This window comes from Triturus cristatus, chromosome 7 (assembly GCF_964204655.1).
Source record: "Triturus cristatus chromosome 7, aTriCri1.1, whole genome shotgun sequence".
Lineage (NCBI taxonomy): Eukaryota > Metazoa > Chordata > Amphibia > Caudata > Salamandridae > Triturus > Triturus cristatus.
Genome location: NC_140590.1, coordinates 1,703,963,636 through 1,703,984,673, shown reverse-complemented (window position 1 = coordinate 1,703,984,673; position 21,038 = coordinate 1,703,963,636). Strand labels below are relative to the sequence as shown.

The window sequence follows — 21,038 nt, the reverse complement described above, 5'->3', positions numbered from 1 at the left end:
GACTTGCCGTAGCGGGCACCGGGCAATCCCCTGGTGCGCCGCACGGGTGGGGGCCGGTTTTGGGCCCCTGGGGGCCGCTTTTGTTACAGAGCCTTTTTTGAAGCATAGCTGCAAAATCAGCCCTGTAACAAAATCGACCGAAAACCGGCCCTGGCAAAGAGCTCGGCGGCACCCCCAACCCCCCCGGGGGGGAGGGGGCAGCCGAGCACTTTGTCAGGGCCGGTTTTGGTTCCCAGTCCGGCCCTGGCCAACCAGGACATTCATCGTCATCCTGTCAGTAAATGTATCACTGAACACACACAGACTCCGAATGACAAACTACATGTCAAGTTGCTTCTGTAGCCTAGCAAAAGGACTAATTGGGCACCATCACCCAATGGGAAAACAAATGAGTGACTGTAACCATTGTGCCTGCTAGCACAATGAGGGGCTGCTGAAAGAAGGCCCTTCATCATCTAAAGTCAGCAATGTGTACACGTCAGCTCAAAATGCCGTGGCACTGATGGACAGCCCATCCAAGCAATGGAAACCAATGAAAGCCAATGGCTGGAGAAGACTGACCAAAGGCCCGCTCTCACTGTATTATTTCCTACTTCTACTTTTTTTAAAATATCGCTAACATGAGTTCTCCAAAACTGCTAAAACTCCCTTCAGTGAGACCTAAAAAAAAGAAAAAGTAGTATAGAGAGAGTGGATTTAGCTCTCTCTAGGTGTGCCACTTCCCAAGAAGGGTGGAAAGCATGGTGAAATGGATTGGGTATTCTAGAATGTCCATAATATTCATCACCCTTGACCAGGAGTAACACATACATTCTATTGTGCACCACCAACTCCCACCTTTTTTAACAATACCAGTCACAGGATTCAATAAAGTTTAGGTCCCTAGTGGCTAGGTATTTTTTATAATTTATGTTCACTATCTCACAGACCCTTCCACTCCTATCTTTTAGTAATATAGCCCACACCTTCCAGAAAGTGCTCCCACTTCTCCGTTGGTTTCAGCACGACCCGTCCCGCAGCGGGGTGGGAAGAACCTGATGATGAAGCTTGCCACCAAGGGACCATTTGGTGGGTGAGGGTTATTTTAAGAAAATGAAATCTTTTCCCCTAAGGAATACTACTATATCTGGAAGGATATCAGTTTAAGCTTTCCAGTATTTTCTTGTCTACATATGCTGTGTCCTGCGTGTCACGGAGATGATCGCGATGATCTGCCACCTCAGCTCATGTAAATTAGTAGTTAGTTGGTAATAGTTAGTGAGGGGGTGCTGCTTTGAGGGCAGTCCTACAGTCGCCCACACCCATGCCTCACAGGCGACCCTGCTAATTAAAAGGAGGTGGCTACTTGTGTCCTCATTTCATTTACTGCCAAAACTCAGTTGCACTGTCATATCCACACATGAAGGAACCCCCCCACCTCCCCCCCCATGGGGTGGCAAGCCATGCTCTACAAGACCCGATGATTGATTTCCCCAAAGCAGTCCTGTGTCTGTGACATTACAATGGCGACAATTACCTGAATTTCAAATGACTCAAATGATGCCTGCTTGGGCCGGTGGCGCAGACGCTATGGCCCCATGACATCCCTTCTTCCCCCCATGAACCTGACATGATGGTGGGGAAGGTTTCGATACACTTGTGTGCCTTGAAGCCCTGGACTTGACTCAGAAGGGCATAATTGTGCACGTGCTCTGTATCTCTATCCGGTACACTGGTGGCCCTGAACATTCAACAGGTGCAGCAGCAAGGCAGTAAATGCACAGAGTTTGATGCACACATTCAAAACCTTTTCAAATTGGTTGTCACCGGTGTGCCTGTCTACGACAGAGTTACTTGTGTATGGCTGGGCTGCTCCAAATAACAATGGCCTACTAGCATATAGCTGCAGCTCAATACATGAGAAACCAAAGAATCAAGGCAGACCGTAGTCTCTGAGTGACCGCAACAGGCCCATCAGGATTCCGATGGAGATATCACATAAGTGCGAATGATGTCAGAACTCACATATTCATTCACACTTCTACCTATACATTCCTCTCAACGATTTAAGCACTCACTCCAGAGATATGTTGGTAGCCTACATGTCACTTAGCCTAATGGTGCATGTTCTGAAAGCGCTGAAAGCTTGTACTTACTCTGGGCAACTAAATTTAGTCTGCAGCAAATGGAAGATTGCGCTTGCTGCCTTCAGTGAGACAGAGAAGCCTGCTTTGCTGCTGCCATAATGTATCCATTCTTTGGGGAAGCAAAGCTTGCACTGCTGCTGCCCAGTTTGTACCTATCCTGCAATGGCGAAAGCTTGTGTTTTTTCTCCCCAAGTTTCAACTCTCCTGTGATGGTCGGAAGCTTGCACGTGCCCAAAGCTTACCTGTGCTATAGAAAAAGGGAGGGTGTTTCCACTGATTTTGTCCCATCTTATGGAAAAAACAAAGGATATATTAAATGCATGTGTATGAAAGGCCAGTCAGAAGCTTTAGTGGAACCAGGGCCAAAAACTGAACTACTTGCAGGGTCCTGACCCAGAGACCTTGGGTTCAACCCCGGCTTCCCAGCTTGACCAAACTGTGCAACTCTGGGCAATTACTCTTCTTCGCTCTGCCTCCATTTCTGTGAGCATCACGTATAATGTCACATTTCACAGCACCTTTAATTAATTCAGGCCAGGATGCACACGGCGCAACAACCTCTCTTGTTTATGGTTTCATAGAAAATAATGTTGCTCCACCTATAATATCAATAAAGGCCTTGTTAGGAAACACAAGACAACCGACTTGCCTCTGTGATCACTAATAAAATTGGCAACAAGTCAAAGGGGGAAAGAAAGCGATAACTATCCAGGATCTGAATTGCACACTGTTTAATCAGGAAACCTGGTTTCAATCCCAGCTTCTCAGCTAGACCTTACTTTGTGACATTAGGCAATTACTTTTCTTCTCTGCATCTACTTTTCTGTGATCATCACGCATGAGAACACCTTGATATACTCCAGTTCGGAGGGGCACTGTCACAAATCTCTCTTGTATATGTTTTAATACACTATCATGTTGCCCCATAGGCCTATATAGAGGAAACAAAACAACTGACTTGCTTCTTGAGTCATTTTTTTACTTATCAGGGCAAAATGGATGTGGTTTGCTAATTCTGATAAAGGCCCCTCAGTGCTGTAATATATTATAATGTGCTTTAGTGAGTAAATCCAAACCACACTATAATTTAAAATTTTGTACCTCACCGAGATAAAAGAGTGTGAGGTAGCAACTGGGCATGGCTTGTTTCATGGCACTAAGTTCACTACACTGACTCACCCTGGGAAACATGCCACAGCATCAACAACAGCACACTGTGAGGCCTCTTCAAGGAGTGGGGCCAATGCAGATATGCCCCAACTAACCCCTCTTTTGGTCTTTCACAATATTTCATGTGACATATCTATAGTTTTTGGGCAAAACACCTGACCCAGAGGGAAAAAGTTTGAGCTCTGAAAAATGGTGACAGAAAAGAGAAATAGGGTCTGTTTCATGACCCTTCTGTTTTTAGTCTTGTGGTTGTGAGACACCAGTAAAAACCATGTTTAGCTCAACCACATATACTTTTAATATAGTTCTGACAGTTTAACAAAGGGATATTATTGAATTAAGGGACATAACCTTACCCAAACTAAGGATACCATAACTAAGAGACTGTACAATCAATGAAATACAATACTCGGATGCTTCCCAGTAATAGATGTGCAACCAAATGATTGAGCATTCCACACTGAACACTAGGTAGGTGAGGGTTCATCATCCAATGTGAGTACATGAATGTATGGTAATTCCACAAGAGGTTTGGCTTTTCCTTCTTTTTCTACTTCTTTTATGTTTGTTTACAGAAATCATACAACAGTCTCAACGCCTCATGTTCCCTCCTTTGTTTGTTACCTATCTGGGTTGTGCCTGTCCTGTGTAGGTGAGTGACTTGTGATGTCCCTCTGCTGCTGCCACCTGTCCTATATTTGTTCATTGCGTTAGGGATGGTTGGGCGGCACCTTTATTATGTTGTGAAGCTCTGTATAACATTTCCCACTACACAAAAGGCAAGAAGCTTTGCTTTGTCAATGCTTGCTTTAATGCATGTTGTGAATGAACTCTAACATAATTTGTTCGTACAGTTTCCTTTTGGTTTTGCGCGGGAAATAAGCAGTTCTCTTCCAGGGGATACTCAACAATAGTCATAAGCAGTGAATTATCCCCGCCCACGTGCGGGATCCCGGAGCATATAGCAATATATATATATATATATATATATATATATATATATATATATATATATATATATATGTATATACATACATATATGTACATACATATATGTACATACATATACAGGTGTATGCCCAGATAATAAAGTATAAATACTTTCAACCCCATACACCTAAATATGTATGCATACATACATATATGTAAATATGCAGCCCTAACCAACGGTCTAAAACAAACAGGGCAAACAGCCAAAATTACATCAGTTTTACTTGTATAACAATAAGTCTCTCAAGACTGCTCGTAATAGAGACCATACACTGTAATGGTTTCATACAAGAATCCTTTATTTTCCAAAACAAGGAAGAACAGGTAATTGAAGGCAGTTTTGCCCATAGGCTGCATAAGAATAACTGTCTCAGTACAGAAAAGAAAACTGGCACCTTGCCTTTAAGGCTTACAAGATTCTAAGCACTTTGCCTTTAAGGCCTCCAGGGAACACTCTGCTCCCATCATGCCCCACAGGTGACAGTTAGGTCAGTTCTTTTTTCCAGCTCCTTCTGTGAGGATCCTGGAGCTTGAGCTCGACAGTTTTCTGACTTTTCTGTCAGGAATTGTTCTCTTGTTTTTTTGCGGTTCTTCCTGTGCTGGCAGAGGTTTCTCATCATTTTCTGACAGAACTTCTTCATTTTTTCCTGTCTCTTCCGCAAATGTCCAGCCTGTGGAAAGAAGATGTCCATCTCTGATCCACACTCGGTGTGTATCGCCTGTCTTCCTTCCAGCCACAAGATAGACTCTTGTTATCATTGTAAGAAGTTTTCTGCGAGGACTCTTCGCGACAGAGAGAGGATTCGCCTCCAAGCTGTAGTTGAGAGATTAACAGCTCGGTTGGAAAGTGGCCCTGAGGGTCAGGAGCCCTCCTCTCATCAGGAACATCGACGCCAGCATCATTCTCCCTCTTCAACGTCGAAGAAACGGCCTACACAGTCTCTGACGTCGAGTCGGCGTGAGTCTCCGTCGTCGAGAAAGTCCTTGACGTCGAAGTGTGCTACCTCGGGCTCGAATTATGGTCAAGATATGGGTCGCTCGACGTCTAAGCATCCATCGACGTCTAAGCACCCATTGACGTCGAGACACTCTTCGTCGCCTCACCGTAGGTCGACGTCGAGAAGTTTGCTGATGGCGAAGAGGTCTCGAGACCAGTCGACGTCGAGAGCATTGGAGTCCACGTCGAGGAGGCGAGAGCGCTCGCCGTCGAAGTCACCACAACGCCAAGGGCGGTCGACGTCAAGGAGACTAGAACACTCGTCGTCGAAGTCACCAGTACGCCATAGACGATCGTCGTCAAAGTCCCCTTTGAGGAAGACGAGGTCGCCGTTGAGGTCAGCAATTCATTCCTCCACGTCAGGGGAGAAGCACAGGTTGACGTCGAGGGGGGAGTGCAGGTCGACGTCGAGGCCCTCGACGTTGAGAGATTAAGATCCTGCTGTTGCCTCAGAGGAGGTTGGAGCTGCATCTCATTCGCCCTCAAAGTCTGGATCGTCTCCAGGTCTACATATAGTCCAGATCTCCCTGGAGGGCTATCCGGTGGTTGGTGAGGATACGCGGCGTAGGAAGTCTAAAGCCCTTAGTAGTCCAGGGTCGCAGTATTCCCGTACATATTCTCCTTCTCGTCTGTCAAGAGATTATCCATCCCATAACAAGGCGCCAAGAAGTAAACCGGGAAGACCAAGATCACCGACTGTGATCTCTTCCAGAAAGAGGAGTCTGCGCAGATTGCACTCTCCACATACCCGCCATGTTCGTTCAAGGGACAGATCTCGTTCCTATCATTCTTCCCCGAAGAGAAGTCAACAGAGGTCTCCTATCTGGTCTTCTTCCACCAGGTCCTCGATTAGAGACTATTCTCCTACATTTACGGCAACACCTTCATCCAGAGTTTCGCCCATTGATGATCTCTGCACATTCAATGAGGTTCTCTGTAGAGGAGCAAATAAATTGAACATTACTATGTCAGTACCGACGGTTTCCACCTCAGTGATTTTCGAGACTTCCGTCTGGCCCTTGCTTCCTCTTGTCCCTGGCCTTATTGAACTTGCCACACAGACTTTTTTGACACCAGCATCGGTGGGTTCTGTGCCCTCCCGGATAGCGAAGAAATACAAGGCTCCTGACCAAGATCCGTTAATTCTTCGATCTGATCCTCCTCTGGATTCCATCATTGTGGCGGCGGCTAGGAAGATGCACTCATCTATGTCTTCCTCCTCAGCCCCCCCTTGATAGGGATAGCAAATTGATGGACTCTTAAAGTAGAGGGATGTGCAACACTTCAGCATCTTTCATGAAAGTCATCAGTGCCTCCGCTCTGCTGGGGCGGTATGACAGAGCCTTGTGGGATTCTCTGACCCGTTTTGCGGATAAACTCCCAAAAGAAGATCAGCAAGATTTTCGGGAAATACTACAAGAGGGAGGTCTAGTGGCGAATCAAGTTATTAGTGCTTCCACTGATTCAGCGGATCTGGCTGCTCACGGGTACTCCCATGGTATCTGTTCAAGGGGTTCTGCTTGGTTGCGTTTGATTGGTCTTAGACCAGAAGTTCAACGGAAGATCACCCATCTACCTCTTAATGGCTCTTCTCTCTTCGGTCCGCATGCGGACGAAGAAATGGCGAAGATGAAAGCAGAATTAGACACGGTGAAAGCTGTGGGGCTTGAGAAACGGAAAGAATTTCGTAGGCATTTTCGCTCCTACGATAAACGCCCATTCCAGCAGAGGGGGCAAACCTCTCAGTGGTCGTCTCAGGGTCACCAACAGCAGCAGAGGTCTCACTTTTAATAGCGGAGACCAGGTAGAGGAAGAGGGAACAATAAGCAACAGACCTCTACCTCAAAGCAGCCACCAAAACAATGAGACTGCTTCCTCTAAACACGTTGGCCACTCCGGTAGGAGGAAGTATCGCATGTCATCTGGAGGAGTGGAGATGTATAACCAACGACAAATGGGTGTTGAATATTGTAGAGAATGGATATCTGCTACGGTTCAAGACTCCTCCACCATCGATTCCTCCGAGCGGAGGACTTCATTTGTGTCATCGCATCTTGCTCGAGGAAGTAAACACTCTTCTGTAAAAGAAAGCCATAGAAAACGTTCTTGTTCATCAGAGGCGCCAGGGTATATATTCTCGATATTTCCTGGTCGAAAAAAGAGGCCCATCAGTGGAGTATAGACCAATTCTGGACCTACGCATCTTGAACAAATATATCTGAAAAGAAAAGTTTCGGATGCTTGCCCTGCACCAGATCTTCCCTCATTAACATGAAGGAGACTGGATGTGCTCCATAGATCTGCAGGACGCCAATTTCCATATTCGAGTATTCAGAAAGCATCGAAAATTTCTCAGGTTTCGAGTTGCTCTACGCCATTTTCAGTTCAGAGTCCTCCCATTCGGTATCAAGTCAGCCCCACGGACTTTTTCAAAGTGCATGGCGGTGGTGGCGGCTTTTCTCCACAAATGAAGAATATTCATTTATCCATACCTGGATGACTGGCTCCTGAAGAGTTCCACTCCATCCCTGCTTCAGGCGCATCTCTCCTACAGTCTCCGATTACTGAACAAGTTGGGTCTATGAGTCAATTTCAAAAAATCGGTTCTCAACCCGACTCAGAACATTCATTACCTAGGGTCGTCACTGGACACCGTGGTGGAAAGCGTGTGTCCTTCGGCAGAGAGGTTTTCATCAATCAGGATGAAATGTCAAGAACTCCTGCAGTCACAGCACCCGACGGTCAGACAAGTGTCCTCTCTTCTGGGGTCCATGGCTTCCTGCATCTTCATAGTCCCCAATGCCAGATTGCACATGCGTCCCCTGCAACAGGCTCTGGAAGACCAGTGGTTGCAGGATTCAGGCAGTTGGGAGGATCAGATTACTCTTCCACAACCTGCCAGGGACCCCATCAGGTGGTGGACAAAGCGGTCACATCTAATGAAAGGTGTTCCCTTCCATCAAGAGACTCCGACTCAGACCATAGTTACAGACGCCTCCCTGCAAGGTTGGGGTGCTCATATGGATCACCTTCAAGTACAAGGGCTATGGTCAGACATAGAGAGGGGATATCATATCAACTTGCTGGAGTTGAGGGCCGTCCAGCTAGCCATCAAGTCTTTCTTCCCGTCTCTTTAGTCCAGCCCCCTCTTGATTCAGACAGACAACACCACTACAATGTTTTATCTGAACAAGCAGGGAGGCACCAGATCCAGAATTCTGTCCCAGGAGGCACAAGCCATTTGGAACTGGTTACTGGCAAGACGCCTCACCATCACGGCTGTCCATGTGCCGGGCGTCCTAAACGTCCAGGCAGACTTCCTAAGCAGAGAGTTCGTAGAAGCGCACAACTGGGTGCTAAACAACGAAGTCCCTCTGGATATCTTTCAAAGATGGGGTGTGCCGATATAGACTTGTTTGCAGATGCAACAAACGCCAAATGCCCCGTCTACGCGTCCAGGTTTCACCAACCAGGTTCAAGCGGGAATGCTCCGTTGATAAGATGGTCTCAGAGCTTACTCTACGCTTTTCCTCCGCTGCCTCTCATTCCGGCAGTGATCACCAAGTTCTACAAGGCCAAATCCAGGATGATTCTGATCGCTCCGGAGTGGCCTCGCCAGTGGTGGTACTCGGACCTTCTACAACTCTCCGAAGTCCCACACAGGAGGTTGCCTTGCCGTCCGGACCAGCTGTCCAAGAACCAGGGGAGGGTGTTTCACCCCAACCTCCCTTCACTCAGGCTGACAGCATCGCTCCTGAAGTCTTGCAGTATGGACACTTAGACTTGCCAGCTGACTGTATGAACATTATTAAGGAAGCAAAGAGACCTTCTACTAGGGCTTCCTACGCTTTTAAGTGGAAGCGTTTTAACATATGGTGCTTGAATAATGGTCATGACCCTGTTAGAGGTCAAGAACAGGTCATTTTGCCGTATCTATTACACCTGACTAAGTCGGGCCTGCAGTGTACATCTATTAAGGTACACTTAGCAGCAATTACGGCTTATAGAAAGTCTCCTACGCAAGGGTCTTTTTTCAAGATGCCAGTGGTGAAAGATTTTCTTGAAGGTTTAAAAAAGGTGTATCCACCAGTACGAGCCCCTTCTCCTCCGTGGGAGCTCAACGTGGTTCTTACCAAACTGATGGGCGCACCTTTTGAACCTATACATAAGTCCTCCCTGCAGCACTTGTCCTGGAAAGTGGCCTTTTTGTTGGCCATCACGTCTGCTCGTAGAGTCAGCGAGTTACAAGTGTTGTGTTGTAAGGAACCCTACGCCTATCTTTCATTCAAATAGGGTAGTTCTCAGAACTCATCCTAGTTTTCTGCCGAAAGAGGTCTCAGATTTCCACATTAATCAGGGGATCACCTTACCTACCTTCTTCCCGAATCCCTCTACCCCTCCTGAAAGGGCTTTACATTCGTTAGACCTTAAGAGGGTGTTGAAGTTTTATCTGGACAAGACCAAAAGTATAAGAAAGACTGAGCGTTTGTTTGTCAACTACGGTCTTATTAATACAGGTATGGCAGCTTCTAAAAGGTCTATTTCAAGATGGATAGTCTCCTGCATTTCTTTGGCCTATCAGTTAGCTAATAAATCTCTTCAGGGACGGCCTAAAGCACATTCAACCAAAGGAAAGGCCTCTACTACGGCTCTCCTCAGGAACATTCCCATAGCAGAAATCTGCAAAGCAGCTACATGGCGTTCTGTTCATACTTTTTCTCGCCATTACTGTTTGGATTCAGATGCTCAGGCAGATGCTCAAGTTCGACAGGCATCTCTGAGAAATATGTTTGGTTGATTTTTCTATTGAAACTGTATCAGTGCTGTTCCTAGTGCTGGTTTTGCTCGTCCGTGAAGTGTGGGGTATGGGCTTGCTATTCTATTCACTGCTTATGACTATTGATGAGCATCCCCTGGAAGAGAAGAATAAGTTACTTACCTGTAATCCTAGTTCTCTTCCAGGGGTATACTCATCAAAGTCATAAGCACCCCTTCCGCCTCCCCGGACGAGCAATGTTAGTACAAGGTTTAAGGTAGTTTAATATGCCTTTACAAAAGAACTGACCTAACTGTCACCTGTGGGGCATGATGGGATCAGAGTGTTCCCTAGAGGTCTTAAAGGCAAAGTGTTTAGAATCTTGTAAGCCTCAAAGGCAAGGTGCCAGTTTTCTTTTCTGTACTGAGACAGTTGTTCTTATGCAGCCTATGGGCAAAACGACCTTCAATTACCTGTTCTTCCTTGTTTTGGAAAATAAAGGATTCTTGTATGAAACCATTACAGTGTATGGTCTCTAAGCAGTCTTGAGAGACTTATTGTCATACAAGTAAAACTGATGTAATCTTGGTTGTTTGCCCTGTTTGTTTTAGACCGTTGGTTAGAGTTGCATATGTACATATATGTATGTATGAGCAGCTCGTCATTGTACGTGGAGCTGGGAATCATATATCCCGACTCGCGGCCCGCCCGATTTTCTGCATATTAGGCTGGAACGTCAGTGGGGATCCGAGGAAGCCAAGAGGACAGCATTTTCAAAACAGTGCTTCCCATCATAATAGTACTCACCTTTCCCAGGATATTTGGACAATCAAGTCGGTCCCCCCATGCACTGCCTCCCCCATTAAGGTGAACTCTGGGAACTGTAGGTAACATCTTGAAACTACAGGAGGTGAGCCTAGCGACGATCGTGGGGTGGAGCTCTCCAACCAATGGGAGAGAGTCAGGAGACTTTAAAGGTGGGGATGGTGAAATGCTCAGTTTTGTCAAGGCATCTGAGGAAGGCAAATGGTCGCCGAAATGCATCATGCCCAGTGTCCGCATTAAAGGCTTCCAAAGATTTCCCCCGTGTGGCTTCTTGCTTCTCGATAACAGAGGGGTGATTTGTTGGATATGTATGTATGCATATATATTTAGGTGTATGGGGTTGAAAGTATTTTATACTTTATTATCTGGGCATACACCTGTATATATATATATATATGTATATATATATGTATGTATATATATGTATATATATGTATGTATATATATGTATGTATATATATGTATATATATGTATGTATATATATATTGCTATATATATATATATATATTCAGTGAAAAAACCATAGGTTTCACACAAGTTATAGTTAGCTGTACATTTCACCCGTAAAAAACCAATGAAATTCCACGTTATAGTTAGTGCAGGCAACTATAACTCACGCGACCGTAATCCTCTGCTGATGCTAATACTGTATTTAGACACTTATTTGCCCATGTCTTCTTCCATTAAATTTTAGCTATACATATATTACAAATATTTTTTTTTCATAAAGACACATATGTCATCAGCAGAGGATTGCGGTCGCGTGAGTTATAGTTGCCTGCACTAACTATAACGTGGAATTTCAGTGGTTTTTTACGAGTGAAATGTACAGCTAACTATAACTTGTGTGAAACCTATGGTTTTTTCACTGAATTTGCAAGGTTTTTTAAATGCTAATTCCTAACTATAACGTGTGTGAAACCTATGGTTTTTTCAGTGAATTTGTACGGTTTTTTAAATGCTAAGTTACTTTACGCCATTCGTGGCGTGCGTGCCCACTTAACGCAGTTCGTTCCGTGCGCGCACGGTGAGTAAGCGGTGCGCTTCGCGCACCGCGCGCCCACTTTACGCAGTTAGTGCCGTGGTTGGGCCATGTACGCTCGATGCGCTTCGCGCACCGTGCGCACGTGGAGGACATATTATTCGCTTCGTTGTGAAAGATAAACATTTATATTTAGTTTATATCTGTAACATATATGCCATGCACAAATGGTGCCCTTCGGGGACCATTTGCACACGGGGTGGGGAGAGTTTGGATAATTTTTTTTTTTTTTTTTTAATTTTTACCGTACGCGTAATCGGCGATTTTTCGTAAAAAAAAAAAAATTGAATTTTTGGCCTTGGGGGTTCTTTGGTGACTCTGTTAGCAAGCCTAGGTGGTTGGGAGCTGTCTAAACAGTCCCTTTACATGTTTATTGTCTTTGTTTTTCATCCCCCCCCAGAGTCCGAGAGAGAAAATGGCGGCCGCCGCTTCCTGGTTTCGACTGATTCGAATGTTTCCTAAGAGCTAACAGCCAATCAGAATCGCGCTCGCGCACGTCACCGTACGCGTACGGTAAGCGCACCGTAAGCGCACCGTAAGCTGGCTCAGATATATATATTGATTTAAAGGCTATTTTCTCAGAATCTACTGAACAGATTTACACCAAACCTACAAAAGGCACTTCCTTGACCTGAGGACTACCTCTCTGCCAAATTTCAAGTAATTCTGTTCAGCCGTTCGGGCTGTAGCTGTGTCTAAAGGTCCTATGGAAAAATGCATGGGAAAAACGCGTTTTGGGACCCCCCTTTTATCTCAGCCCCCGCTTGACGAATCCCCCCGAGACTTTCAGGGTAGGAGCGGAGCGTAGCGCCCCACCTGTTTTGAAAATTTCGCGAGGATTCGTCGACCGGCGTCAAAGTTATTCAAAATAGAATGTTGCGGATTTCCTATGGTAAGAGGGTCCTAACTATAACTACCTACTGGCGACCGCCAGTAGGTAATATATATATATATATATATATTGCTATATGCTCCGGGATCCCGCACGTGAGCGGGGATAATTCACTGCTTATGACTTTGATGAGTATACCCCTGGAAGAGAACTAGGAATATAGATAAGTAACTTATCCTTTTTGAAGCGGTCTAAACAAGTTTATAAGAATGTTATAAATACATGAAAAGTTATTCCATGTTATGTTTATTACTGTCTGTCAATCCTGGCATTTTAGCCAACATAATTTTACTTGCTGTAATTTTGAGGCCATAAGGAATGTGTTAAAAAGCAAAACTACAAGCCCCACAATGCAACATACTATTGGCAGGAAAGACAGGAATGGCTGATGGCACCATGCCATAATGTCACTTTGCAGACTTACAAAAACATTTAGTGTCTTTCGTTTTTGTAGGCAATTACTGGTTAAAGAATTCAGTGAGTAAGAGGTCAGCGTCAGCATTTCAAATAGAAACAGGAGTATATTCTGCTAATGGGCCAACAGTAACTCTCATTGGAAAATGGGCATGTGTTAAAAGATTATAATTTACTAGACCACTGTGAGGGCCTGCAGCTGGACATGTCTGGGGAGACACGAATGTCAAACTATATGCTGGCGCCCCTTCTCCCCACACCAGTTTGTTCAGTTTTAGGTGGAGTGTTTGCGTCACCGTTGTGATGCGGCATGCCTTGAATAGGTGCAGCACGAGCTGCAGCCCTGCGAGGGCCGCCAGTGATCCTGGACACTGAAGCAATGCACCTGTCCCCCAGGGTGATCTTGTACCTTTGATGCCACCTGCATAAACACAAAGCCTATCTCTGGCCCTGACGAGGACCTGTGAATGGATGGGTCATCTCCCACCCTGATGAGGACCTGTGAATGGATGGGTCCTCTCCTACCCTGACGAGGACCTGTGAATGGATGGGTCATCTCCCACCCTGACGAGGACCTGTGAATGGATGGCTCATCTCCCACCCTGACGAAGACCTGTGAATGGATGGGTCATCACCCACCCTGACGAGGATCTGTGAATGGATGGATCATCTCCCACCCTGACGAGGACCTGTGAATGGATGGGTCATCTCCCACCCTGACGAGGACCTGTGAATGGATGGGTCATCTCCCACCCTGACGAGTTCATGTGAATGGATGCAATATCTCCCACATCCATGCACCCTGCAGTGAAGAATCGCTCTCCCCAGAAAATGAGGGACGCCCTCCACACCATCCAACAAGGGGTATGCTGGGACTGAGACCTCTGGCCATTGTTTCAATGCTAGGCAAAGAGGAGACCTCCTTTTTCAGAGACCTTCAAGCTACCACTCATCGAAGACAGACACAATTAGAACCCGAAGGCAATTGGGAACCTGATCCCTGTGGAGAAAAAGAGCTGTCTCTAGAGATGAGTCCCCTGCCCCAGTATGGTCAGCCAAGCATGGCCAAATCGAGTTGCCCACTGAAGGCAATCCCCACCACTTGCGCTACTTCAACCTTGGCTGCTCACCATGCCATGTGGGCGCCTGATGCTTATCCAGGCCTGGAGACAAGGTGCCACTACGGACAGTAATGCCTGTCAGCTTGTTTCCGCCTCCCATGCCTGCTGCACTGGGGCATTACATGCTCTGCCACCACATGATGGGCACGCTTCACATTACGCCCCATTTCCTCCAAGTGAATAAGCCCAACCTGTTCTGCACGTCAAAGCAACCCACCTACCCCTCAGGTCTCTCCTGCTGCCATACGGCTTGTGTTTCTGGGGCTGCCAGCTCATGAAGCTGACAATTGCTCCAGCAGGCAATGAGCAGCATCCTTGGCCTGCAGTCCCAAGAATGGTATAAAGTGGCAGGTCACAAAAAGAAAAAAACTTAACATATAGACACTGAACCACCTGCAAATCCAAGCCTCAATGACTGACACACCTAACCACCTGTTTTCATGTCAGTCTCAAAGTGACCACAAAAGGTGAGGAGGTTCAACATATGACTAAGAATGCCCCACCGAATTGGGTATTAAGCAGCCCCCATGAGCCTTCTAGCACAATGAGGGGCGGCTGTAAGAAGGCCCGTCATCATCTGAAGTCAGCAGTGTGTCAGCTCAGCACATGCCCCATCACTATGAGGCTGACCACGACTTAGAGTGCATCAACCACATAAGACCTGAGAAGCTCAAGCACTGCTGCCTGATTCAACTACAGCCAATGGGGTCAAGCAAAAGAATGTATACAAGTAGAGGACTTTCAAAGCCCCTGCACCTTTGTGCCATCTTTGCTTTCAGCCAGATGCTCTAGAACCACACACTGGCATCCTTAGAAAAAAACTAGTTACTTACCTGTACACTATGGTTCTCCAGTATTATCTTTCATAGATTCACATGCTTGTATCTTTCCCGTCGTCATGGTGGGAGTCTCACGGTAACAGAATGACCACAGAAGTATAAGAAAAAACTGCATAGCAAAAATCGCATAGGGAATCATCTTATTTGGTAACCAAACCTCATCATTATTTGGTCCAAGACTCAGCCAATCGGCTGTCATCACACTCCCCAGCAGAGCCTTCCTGCCTCAGATTTCCAGCCCCGAGTGCGAGACTAAAATACATCTAGAGACAATGAGGTTCTGCCTGAGAAATGGGGAGGTGGGCGGGCCGCATGTGAATCTATGAAAGATAATACTGGAGAACCATAGTGTACAGGTAAGTAACTAGTTTTTTCTCCAGTATTCAATCTTTCATAGATTCACATGCTTGTATCAGACTAGCAAGCAGTACTTATCCCAAATTGCATTTCCAGGATAGAACCCCCAATAGACAGTGGGCTATGCTTCTTTGTATAGAATGTTAACATACATTACAGTTTTCAAAATATATCCGAAAATCAATAGTTGAGAAGACATATAAATGTTTGTACTATGTAAATGAAAATATTTGTCTAAATATACATATAAATATATTTCTATATATACACATCCAATTATACCATGATAAATACCTTAATGAAATAGATGCCGTAGAACCGCCTGTCCCACTGCTGCATCCTTTTTCCATGCTGTGTCCAGACAATAGTGTCTAGTGAAGGTGTGCGCATTTCTCCATGTCGCAGCTCTACAAATATCCGGCAATGACACCCCTGCGAATAGAGCCGTAGAAGTTGCCATCTTCCTTGTGGAGTGCGCACGTACCTTGGCTTGTAAAGGTTTTCCAGCTTTAACATGACACAAGGAGATCGCCGAAGTTATCCACCTTGAAATACTAGATCTGGAGAGTGCCAAACCTTTCCTGGGGCCAGAAAAGGCTACAAAGAGTTGATTTGTCTTTCTGAACGGTTTCGTCTTATCAATGTAAAATTTCAGACATCGTTTAATGTCCAAAGAGTGTAGAGCTCTTTCTGCAGATGATGAAGGGTCTTTAAAAACGTAGGTAAAACCACTGGTTCATTCAGATGAAAGTTGGAGGGGACCTTAGGAATAAACTTCGGGTTCGTTTTCAGAATAACTCTGTCTTGCCTGAATTGTAGGAATGGTTCTGCAATTGAGAAAGCTTGGATCTCGCTGACTCTTCTTGCTGACGTGAGCGCTAATAGCAACGCTGTCTTCCATGAGATAAATTGCAAATCCGCCTTATGTTTTGGCTCAAATGGCGGTTTCATTAGCTGTGCAAGAACTGTATTAAGCTGCCAAGGAACCACTGGTCTTTGAACTGGAGGGAACATTCTGAAAAGCCCTTTGAGAAATTCTTTAATAACTGTTTGGGACCAAAGAGATGGTCGGTCAGGAACTCTTGTGTACCTTGAAATAGCGGCCAAGTGTACTTTTATAGACATATGAGAGGGTCCAGATTTGGCCAACATTAACAGATATGGAAGAATTTGATCCGAAGAGACTTGAAACGGATGTAGATCCTTAGATGTACACCAATGACAAAATATTTTCCATTTAGCCGAATATGTTTTGTTTGTAGAGATTGCTCGAGATCGTGACAGAATCTCTCTGCACTCTTGAGGGATATTTAACAGTTGGAACTCATGTTCGTGAGGTTCCATGCTGACAAGTTTAGCGATTTCAAATTTGGATGCAGTATCTGGCCGCCGTTCATAGTTATTAGATCCTGCACTAATGGAAACTGTATCCTGGGTGTTACTGAGAGTCTGAGAAGTTCTGAGAACCACGCTTGTCTCGGCCATGCTGGGGCAACCAGAATCAGATGGCACGGCTCTGATTTCATCTTTCTCAAGACCTTCGATATTAGAGGAAAGGGGGGAAATGCATACGCACACATCCCCGTCCAACACATCTGTAGCGCATTGCCCCACGACCCTTTCTGTGCAAACCTGCTTGCAAAGTTTTTTCATTTTGAATTGTGGCGATCCGCGAACAGGTCTAACTTTGGAGTGCCCCATCTTTTGAATACTTTGAGAAGTTGCTTTTGGTTCAGTTCCCACTCGTAAGAAATCTTGGACGATCTGCTCAGAATATCTGCCCTTGTGTTGTCTACCCCTGCAACGTGTTGTACTTGAAGTGAAATGTTGTGATTCAGAAGCCACTTCCAAATTTCTTGTGCTTGCTTCGACACTATTTTTGATTTTGTACCCCCTTGTTTTAGAAGGTAAAACATGGATGTTGAGCTGTCTGTCTTCACAAGTACTGTTGAACCGCAAATCCTGGGAAGAAATGCTTTTAGGCCCAAGAAAACAGCCCTTAGTTCCAGCAAGCTGATGTGGAGCTGCGTTTCGCACTTTGACCAGTGACCCTGAATTTCGAGCTCCTGCAGATGCGCTCCCCAACCTTGAAGTGAAGCATCTGTCATCGTTACGAAACTGTAGCTCTGTGGTTCGAAAGTCAGTCCTTCCGCTAAATGATCTCTGATCTTCCACCATGACAGGGCTTTTAGGATCTGAGGAGTGATAATTATTCGATCTTCGAAGGATCTCTGAGACTGAATCCATTGCTTGTCTAGCAGTTCTTGAATAGGTCTCATGTGGAGTCTGCAATTGGGAAGTAGGGGGATACAAGAGGACATCATCCCCAACAACGATTTGTAGGTTCTTACTGAAACTGACTTTTTTATTTGCAAATGCGTCGTCAGCTTTATGATCTTTTGAATACGTTCCTCTGAAGGATAAGCCTTCGCCTCCTTCGTGTAAATTAGAGCTCCCAGAAAGTGAAGGGACTGCGATGGTATGAGATGTGATTTTTCTAGGTTGACTCTGAGACCTAGGCGATTGAAAAGGTTCATGCAAACTTGTAGAGAATGTCGGGTTTCCCTGAACGAACCACCTTTTATGAGCCAATCGTCTAGATAAGGGAAAATTTGTTGACCTTGAAGTCTTAGATGTGCTGCTACTGGCGCCATACACTTTGTAAAGATTCTCGGCGCCGACTTTAGGCCGAAAGGCAATACTTTGAATTGATAATGGCGCCCCGCCACCATGAAGCGCAGAAAATTTCTGTGATTTATATGGATTGGGACATGAAAATAAGCATCTAAGAGGTCCAGGGATGCCAAATAATCTCCTTTGCCAATCAAAAGGAGTATTGAAGAAATGCGAATAAAAGCCTTTCCCTCGTTGAAGTTGCGGAACGTCTTCTATTGCATCCTTTTGTAGTAGAGATAAAACTTCTCCCTTGAGGGCTAAAAGATGTTCTTGTCTCCTGTGTAGAGGAGGCTGATTTGGAGGCTTTTGTACAAACTCTATGGTGTGGCCATGTTGAATCACATCCAAAACCCATCTGTCTGTTGTTATCGACAGCCAAGCTGGATAAAATGAGGACAGGTAATGATCGCTGCCTCTCGAACAAGTGGCGGGAGCCTCGACAAAGTCATTGTCTTCGATTGGATTGTTGCGATTTGCCTCTCGCAGATGATCTCCCTCTGGACTGTTGCTGATAAGTGTTTGCTGAACGAAATTGCTGATTATTTGAGTTTTGGCGATATCCCTGCTGATTGTATGGCTGATATCTATTTGATTGAAAAGAAGATCTTTGCATGAATTGTCCTCTGGATCCTCTCCTCCGAAAGGACTGGAACCTGCCCTGTTGAAGAGATCCTAACGCACGCGCTGTATCCGTGTTAGTTTTAATACTTTGGAGGGCATCATCCACATGCTTTCCAAATAGGTTCTCTCTGTCAAATGGCATGTCCACTATTTTCGCTTGCACTTCTGGTCTAAAAGATGTGGCTTTAAGCCATCCTTGTCTTCGCAGGGCCACTGCACCTGCCATTTGTCTCAACGCCACTGAGGACAAATCCATAGCGATGTCTATGGATTCCGAGGCCGCCCGATCTTGGAAAGCAGGACGATCTTGGAAAGAGAAGACTTCCTTAACCTCCTGATATTCTTCATCGTCAGTCTCCTGGCTTTTTTTTTTTTTGTTGAAACCGTTTATTGCAATCTCAAGAATATACAAGTATGGGCCTACAACCTTCCGGCCGGCCGCTAGAATGACAGGAGAATATGACATACGTTCAAAAACACTTAGCGTTGCAGAGAAGCAAAATCAGGAGGTATCAACGTCGTGGGCCACATCACTCTGACCCTACAATACGGTTTCATTTTATACAAACAACACGAAAAACCACACCCGCAAGGCAACCCGCAATCGAAAGTAACAGCACGTGCTCCCCGAATGGGGGATCCCAGCCATCCACAGGAGTCTAAAGAGGGGAAGGGGAACAGATCGAGGACTGGGGGAACCCTGTGCCCGGGGCTGGGGAGAGGAGTCAGCTAAGGGGACGGAGCTGGTGAGGCAGCAGGCAGCAATGGTGGCGCGCAGATACCCCCGCGGTAGACGTTCCAGGGGCCCCATAGTCTCCTGGCTTTTAATCTGAAGTTGAGACGGACTATATGCCACTCCTGAAGACTCTTCATCTTCTGATTGCAATTCCAGCAGATTAGATGGAGGAAGCGGAGAAATCTTTGTCCAGGCCATAAAATCTGATGATTTCGTCTTCTTTGTCGACGAGCCCGTCGACGATGGAGTAGATTTTGAAGATATTGTCTTTGCCTTGGGAGACTTAAAGGATGCCGTCGACAGAGCTCCCATCGACGGAGATCTCGTCGATGTGGAAAACTGAATTATCGTCGACAAAGTGGTCGTCGACGAAGTCATCGTCGACGAAGTCGTCGACACTGTCGCTGACGATGGAGTCGTCGACGAGGTCGAAACTGGCCTCCCCGTCGACGATCCCGTCGACGGGGAGGCCGGTTTCGATCTCGTTGTCGACGATGTCTTAGTCTTCGCCGGCGACGCAGCTGTTGTCGTCGAAATGGTAGTCGTCTACGGAGTCGTCATCGACGGAGCCATCGATGGTTTTATTGAAATCAAAGCCGGCGACGCCCCAATTTTCATCGACGGAGCTGAGGAGACTTCTCTAGACTCTGTTGATTTGTTAAGAGCAGTATGAGGAAGTGAAGACGAAGAAGCCTCTTTGCCTTTTGTCTTTGGCTTTTTAAGCTCTGTGTTATCTTCAGAAGCAGAAGATTTCCTCTTTTTTGATGTTCTAGGTTCCTCTTCAGAGTCAGATTCTGAAGTGACCTTCTTCTTTTGAAGCCACAACAGAAGCCGTACCTCCCTGTCACGCAGGGTTTTCGCAGAAAAGGTTCTGCAATGCTTACAGTCTGTAGGCACATGTTTTGGGTTCAGACAATATAAGCAGTCCTTGTGGGGGTCTTCAGAAAACAATCTAGGTTTTCCACAGGATCTGCAGGGCCTGACGAGCCTCTTTTTAGAGCTTTCAGCCATAGTAAGCAAAAATATGAAGCACAGTACCTCAAATCCAGTAAAGAGAATGAACTTCCAGATGAACAAGAGGTCAAAAGTTCACACAGGAACAAAACTGAGCAAGGCTCAGGGAGACTCCTCCTCACACGAAGGCGGTTGGAAATCTGAGGCAGGAAGGATATGCTGGGGAGTGTGATGTCAGGGCTGGCAGCTGATTGGCTGAGTCTTGGACCAAATAATGATGAGGTTTGGTTACCAAATAAGATGATTCCCTATGGGGTTTTTGCTATGCAGTTTTTTCTTATACTGCTGTGGTCATTCTGTTACCGTGAGACTCCCACCATGACGACGGGGAAGATACAAGCATGTGAATCTATGAAAGATTGAATACTGGAGAATGTAGAGATATTGACAGAGGGGTTACAGAAAGAAAGTTCACTGTCTCCAGAAGTGGGATATAGGGTCGGTGCAGCACAAGCTCCAAT

At 45.8% G+C, this 21,038-nt stretch overlaps 1 protein-coding gene across 1 annotated transcript in view; it reads right to left on the bottom strand.

Annotated features, from left to right (window-relative positions):
- LOC146812815 (alpha-2-macroglobulin-like protein 1) overlaps window positions 1-21,038 on the bottom strand; it is an 820,867-nt gene that overhangs the window by 101,515 nt on the left and 698,314 nt on the right. The gene's annotated exons all lie outside the window — the stretch shown is intronic.